This window comes from Danio rerio, chromosome 18 (genome assembly GCF_049306965.1).
Source record: "Danio rerio strain Tuebingen ecotype United States chromosome 18, GRCz12tu, whole genome shotgun sequence".
In the NCBI taxonomy this organism is placed as follows: domain Eukaryota; kingdom Metazoa; phylum Chordata; class Actinopteri; order Cypriniformes; family Danionidae; genus Danio; species Danio rerio.
Genome location: NC_133193.1, coordinates 31,695,742 through 31,701,985, shown reverse-complemented (window position 1 = coordinate 31,701,985; position 6,244 = coordinate 31,695,742). Strand labels below are relative to the sequence as shown.

The 6,244-nt window shown below is 36.2% G+C and overlaps 1 long non-coding RNA gene across 1 annotated transcript; it reads left to right on the top strand.

Annotated features, from left to right (window-relative positions):
* The first annotated feature begins 1,105 nt into the window (after positions 1-1,105).
* On the top strand, positions 1,106-4,016 carry LOC101883985 (uncharacterized). Its single transcript, XR_002456087.3, has 5 exons — positions 1,106-1,139; positions 2,094-2,289; positions 2,851-2,905; positions 3,021-3,081; positions 3,190-4,016. It is a non-coding gene; the product is annotated as an uncharacterized lncRNA (long non-coding RNA).
* The last annotated feature ends 2,228 nt before the right edge of the window (positions 4,017-6,244 follow it).

Below are 6,244 nucleotides of genomic sequence, written 5' to 3'. Positions count from 1 at the left end.
ATGTGTATTTTCAGTGGTGTGGTGTAGACACAGAGTTGTTCAGAAACACTGAGTGACACGCCAGTGTGCAACATTTTTACAGGATGAATTACATGATGAACATTACATCATTTTAAAATAATAAAAAGCCATCTTTTTTCATGAGTACAAACTGCACGGTAATTGTAATTTTATACCTTTAACATTTTATCACAAACACACATTGAAAGATTCAAAACAATTACATTGTCACCTTTTTAGAGGATGAAAGTTTTAAGCTATCACAATCTCATACCAGATGCATAAACTCAAAAAAATAGCTGCTTAAACATTTTAAAACATTTTATGAAACAGCAAAAAAGCTTAATATAATTTTTTTTTCAACACCAGTACATACAGCCCATTTTACTAAGCATTTTTACCAATGTAACAAAGTAATTTTTCCAAAACAGCACTAGACCTCATGAAGTACATTTTTGCTAGTGCACTGCATCCTACATTTTCTAAAAGTAGAGAAGCACTTTAACATCGAGACCAGCAGCCTGTAAGTACATTTAAGACTTGTTTCGGTTGTTGTGTATGGTTTGAGGACTTGTTTTCAGCTGTTTGTGTAAAGTTGTAGGACATTTAAACTTGCTTTCAGTTGTGTATAATACTACAAGTGTTTAGCCACTGTTTCCTTGGTTACTATAAGAGCTTGTGTAGCGAACGCGGTCGGTTTCGCGTCGTCCGCCTCAGTTTCGGCCCTTGTTTTGACTCGGGAGGCGTGTCCAAACGCCAGGTAACCACTATATAGTGAGCACGCTAGCTTAGTCGGCAGGAGAAGCACTTTAACATCGAGACCAGCAGCCTGTAAGTACATTTAAGACTTGTTTCGGTTGTTGTGTATGGTTTGAGGACTTGTTTTCAGCTGTTTGTGTAAAGTTGTAGGACATTTAAACTTGCTTTCAGTTGTGTATAATACTACAAGTGTTTAGCCACTGTTTCCTTGGTTACTATAAGAGCTTGTGTAGCGAACGCGGTCGGTTTCGCGTCGTCCGCCTCAGTTTCGGCCCTTGTTTTGACTCTCGAGGCGTGTCCAAACGCCAGGTAACCACTATATAGTGAGCACGCTAGCTTAGTCGGCAGGAGAAGCACTTTAACATCGAGACCAGCAGCCTGTAAGTACATTTAAGACTTGTTTCAGTTGTTGTGTATGGTTTGAGGACTTGTTTTCAGCTGTTTGTGTAAAGTTGTAGGACATTTAAACTTGCTTTCAGTTGTGTATAATACTACAAGTGTTTAGCCACTGTTTCCTTGGTTACTATAAGAGCTTGTGTAGCGAACGCGGTCGGTTTCGCGTCGTCCGCCTCAGTTTCGGCCCTTGTTTTGACTCTCGAGGCGTGTCCAGCTGAATTCAATCAGCTAACGTTAGTGCTTTGGGGTTATATAAACAACTAGTTCACCGCGGCAGCGGTCGCGGCAGCCTCGTGTGAAGACCGCCTCGTGTGAAGACCGACGAGTGTAAAGACCATCGACTCTACCTGCGCGACTCCACCGAGCAAAGACACCGACTTTATCTTTTGTTGTCAGTGCACTTTTATTATGTGTTTTCTAATTCCTGTTGTTACTAACACTCGCAAAACACGGGAGGTACGCTGCAGGCGTAATCCTCACAACCTTCGTTCAATACATGTATCTGCTATTTCACAACTCTCTCTCTCCGTGGGCCTCTGGAACTGTCAATCAGCTGTTAACAAGGCAGATTTTATTACCTCCATAGCTACATATTCTGACTATAATCTCATGGCTCTAACTGAGACCTGGTTGAGGCCGGAGGACACTGCTACACATGCTACTCTTTCTGCTAATTTCTCTTTTTCCCACACTCCTCGTCACACAGGGAGAGGGGGTGGGACTGGACTACTACACTCAAAAAAATGAATTTTGGCTTTTGTTGGTCCAAAGAATATAACTATGTTTAAATTAAACAATTCGCTTATGTTTGTGTACTAAAAATAAAAGTGTTATGTTGGAAAAAATTAGAAAAAGTAAGTTTTCACATTTAAACAGCTTGCTTAATTAACATGAATTGTGTTGCTCCCATTAACATGGGAGTTGTGTTGCTTCTGCAGTACTGCATTTTGGTCAATAGGTGGAGCAATATCTGCACATGCGCAGTTTCAAAACAACACAGGAAGTAAGAAGATTCAAACCACAACGATCACTCTCAGCTCGTTTAGATCGGCGCCATAATAAGGGAATCAAAAGATGAAGATTACAGTACAAATTGAGAACGTGCACAGAAAGCTTTCCTTAATGTGGACGCAGGTGAGATTTTTTTACTTTGTATGTATTCATACTGAGGCTGTGACAACATTTGAATCACTAATGAACTTCCTTGTAATACTATGTTGTGTTTGTGTATAGTATTGTTATGAAATTGTCATGTTTCCTGTGTCTTTTTCACATTAAAGGCAGATTAATTTCTAGTTTTTTTGCATTCCTGTGAAATTTTATACTTGGTATATATTAACCCCAAAATAAAGTTGCAAACGTTGGTAGTAAGAAATAGTCTAATTTTAAATGAGTGTCAAGCAGTTTGTCAAGTTTTAATGCCAGTTTTGATAACTTACATAATATTAATTAAAAGGTGGTGTTGGCACAAGCATATGTGACACTTAAATAGGATGACATCTAGCATGATGATATATTTAATGTAAGCTTATTTGTTTGGTCATCTAACACATTTAAACTTTTAAGTTTAGTAGTTTGCAGTTTTTTTTCCATTTTTATTATTATAAATATATTATTCTAAATGCTAAATATTTATATGATTAAATTTTATTATTACAAATCTTTGCTCACTCGCATCTTTTTTCTCCCTCACAGGTTTACAGCTCAGCCTCTGTCCCATATGTGGTTGAGGAGACTGTGGATAATCCAGGTACTATGCCTTTAGATGCCTAGACACACATTAAAATGATGTACAGTAAAAATTACTAGCAATTTTAACTACAAATTTTTTAGTAAATTACTAATTGTCATTTCATGTCATTTAGAACATCACCAGTGGAAAAAAGGTGTGAATGCATCCTCAAAGCCCTTGTGAGGGAGTACACGGTAAGCCATTTACTTTTTTTTACATTTTGCATTTTCCTCTTAAACTATTTCCTCCTTTCACCTTTGATCTGTTGGTAAACTTTTTATTTGTTTACTTGACATTTTTAGGATGCTGGACATGATGAAGCACAAACCTTGATGTGCAACACCACCTTATTAATCTACAGTAGTTACATTAACATTTATCAGACTCTTTTGTCTAAAGTGACTTACAATTGAGGACACATTCAGCAAATCAACAAGAAGAGGCAATACACCCAAGATGTGCTAATTTTACAAAGAATGTTAAGAATGCTTCTACATGTGGTTTTTCAAGCCCACTCACCTGTGTGAAGCAGACTTCATGCACAATGTTTTTTTTGTGTGTGTGTTTGTTTTTTTAGATGTAGGGAGTGGTTGTAAGAAAGTGTATGGTGCAAATGTGCAGAAATGGTGCCCTGAGAGATGAATGTGTGTAGCTATTGCATGTTCTGTGATGGTTGGTCTAATTTATGATGTAATGCTGATTGTGTTACATTGCTTTAAAGTGGTAATCTTTCTTTGAACAACTGAAGTGTTATCTGCTTTTTCAGTGTAAAGAAGGTACAGCATAGTTTACAAAAGAAGACTTAATTTTTTTAAGTATATTTTTGTAACTCATTTAATGGCAGAATATTATTTTTAAATGTTTTTTGTAATATATGAAAAGTATCATTTTGAAAAGTGTATTTTATGATGTTTTTGTAAGCTTATTTTTGTAAATCATTTATTGTTTTCAATTTACTTCATACTTGTATTAATATTAATTTAATAGTATATTGTACATACAGTATTTAAATTATTGTAATAAGTGAAGATACAGATAAAGACAATATTTGGATTTTGATAATCATTTTATTGCTGGACAATTTGTAAAACTGTAAAAATGCTATTGAATAAACTCAATAAAACGGAAACTGTTTTTTTATTTGGTTAAACATAACAATATCAATTTTAGAATAATTGAACTTAAATAACTACTTTGATTAAAGCTAAATTATGAATGTTACATTGATTGAACTAAACAACATTACATTACCTTTATGGAACTAAAGTTCACTAAAATAAATATTCTTTCTTAAAGGTAACTTAACTCAGTTACGTGGAACCAGTGGACAAAAAAAAGTTAATTAACGCCAACATGTCATTTTTTTGAGTGTAATTTCCAAAGAATGGAAATTTACTCTGATACCGTCCCTGCCAACACGTTTAAGTCCCTTTTTCTAGGGGTACGGGGACAAAGGTAACCAAAAAAAATTTAATTAATTAGGATAAAAAAAAGATATCAAATTTTAATTGGATCGAATTAATAACAAATTAATATTTAATAATGTGCGTGGAGAATCTCCTTTTTCTCTATCCCAGCATACGTTCACTTTAGATATAATAATAACAAAAAAAAAAAAACTCTGAGAAGAGATTTCAAAAGAAAAATGTTATCTTTTATTCACTGTTTAACAAAATCAATATTTTGTTTTTTTACATTTCCAGACAGGGTAAACAAAAACAAAGAGATACTTAAATGAAAATTATCCTAACCAAAATCATTATGAGAGGGTAAGGCCAAAATAACCAACAAAACAAAAACTTCCTAAATTAACAAAAAGTTCTAGATTTCCTAATATATATAAAAGAAAACTCAAAATCAATGACAATGCTCTTACCCCACAACCTGGCTAAATCCAGAAACAGGAGGAAACTTAAAGGATAAACCCAAAATAAATCACCACTTGTCTCTTTACACGGCTTACTTTACACATAAAGTTACATATCACTCTTATTCACACTATAATCTCACAAGATTCACAAACTCACAGTTCTAAATATCCAGCCAAAATTTCTATCACACTATAATCGCTGGGTTAGGGAAAACAGGGACTCTCTCCGTGCTTTGCCGCTCTGCCTCTTTATAAAGCCTGGAAGCTCAATCAACAGCAACTGATCCGATTTGCTCTGATTGAAAACAGGTGCGGCTGGTTTGGAACGCTGCTCAATGAGAGAGAGAGGCAGAGAGACAGAGAGAGAGAGAGAGAGAGCGATTAATAAAACAAAAGGGGGGAGCAATAAGCTGCCACTCACACCAACAACTTATTACCTAAATACATCATTGGATGTAACACCCCCACAGTTAAAATTATAAACAATAAGAGTTGTTTATAACAACCAATATACATTCACCTTTTTTTCTTTTATCAGAATATCACTTTTTTAAAGTCTTGATAATGCATCCGCAACTACATTGTCTGAACCTTTTTTGTAATGAATGTCCAGATTATATTCCTGTAGTGCAAGAGACCACCGCATAAGTCGTTGACTTGAGTTGCACATTCGGTCAAGAAATATCAATGGATTATGGTCCGTGTACACACACAAAGGGGTTATACCACCACCCACGTATACTTCAAAGTGTTGAAGTGCCATTAATAGTGCCAATGCCTCCTTCTCAATCACACTGTAGTTCTGCTGACACTTTGAGAACTTTTTGGAGAAATAGGACACTGGGTGTTCTACACCAAACTTGTCTTCTTGCAACAGGACCGCACCAGCTCCTGTGGCAGACGCATCAACTTGTAGTTTAAAGGGGACATCAAATTGAGGGGCTTTAAGAACTGGTGCACTACAAAGCAAGTCTTTTGCAGCAGTGAATGCATTTTGACAACTGGGTGTCCAGATAAACGGTTTTGTCGTACTTAGCAGATCAGTTAAGGGGGTCATGATAGCTGAAAAGTTTGGGCAGAAAGCACGATAATATCCACACATTCCAAGGAATCTTCTCAGTTCACGTTTGTTAGTTGGAATGGGGTACTCAAGTATTACAGTGATCTTTGCTTCTACTGGCTTTACCATCCCTTGGCCAACTTTTTTACCCAGGTAAGTGACCATTCCTTTCGCAAACTCACATTTAGCAAGATTCAGTGTCAGTGAGGCATCAGCAAAGCGCTGAAAGACTTCTCTGAGGGTGGAGAGATGTTCTGCCCAAGCTGTTGAATGTATGACTATATCATCTATGTACACCTCACAGTTCTTCACACCAGTCAGCACAGATTGCATTAAACGTTGGAATGTGGCTGGGGCATTACGCATTCCAAAAGCCAGAACTGTATATTGTAGGAAATTGTCTGCAGTGACAAATGCTGAAATTTCT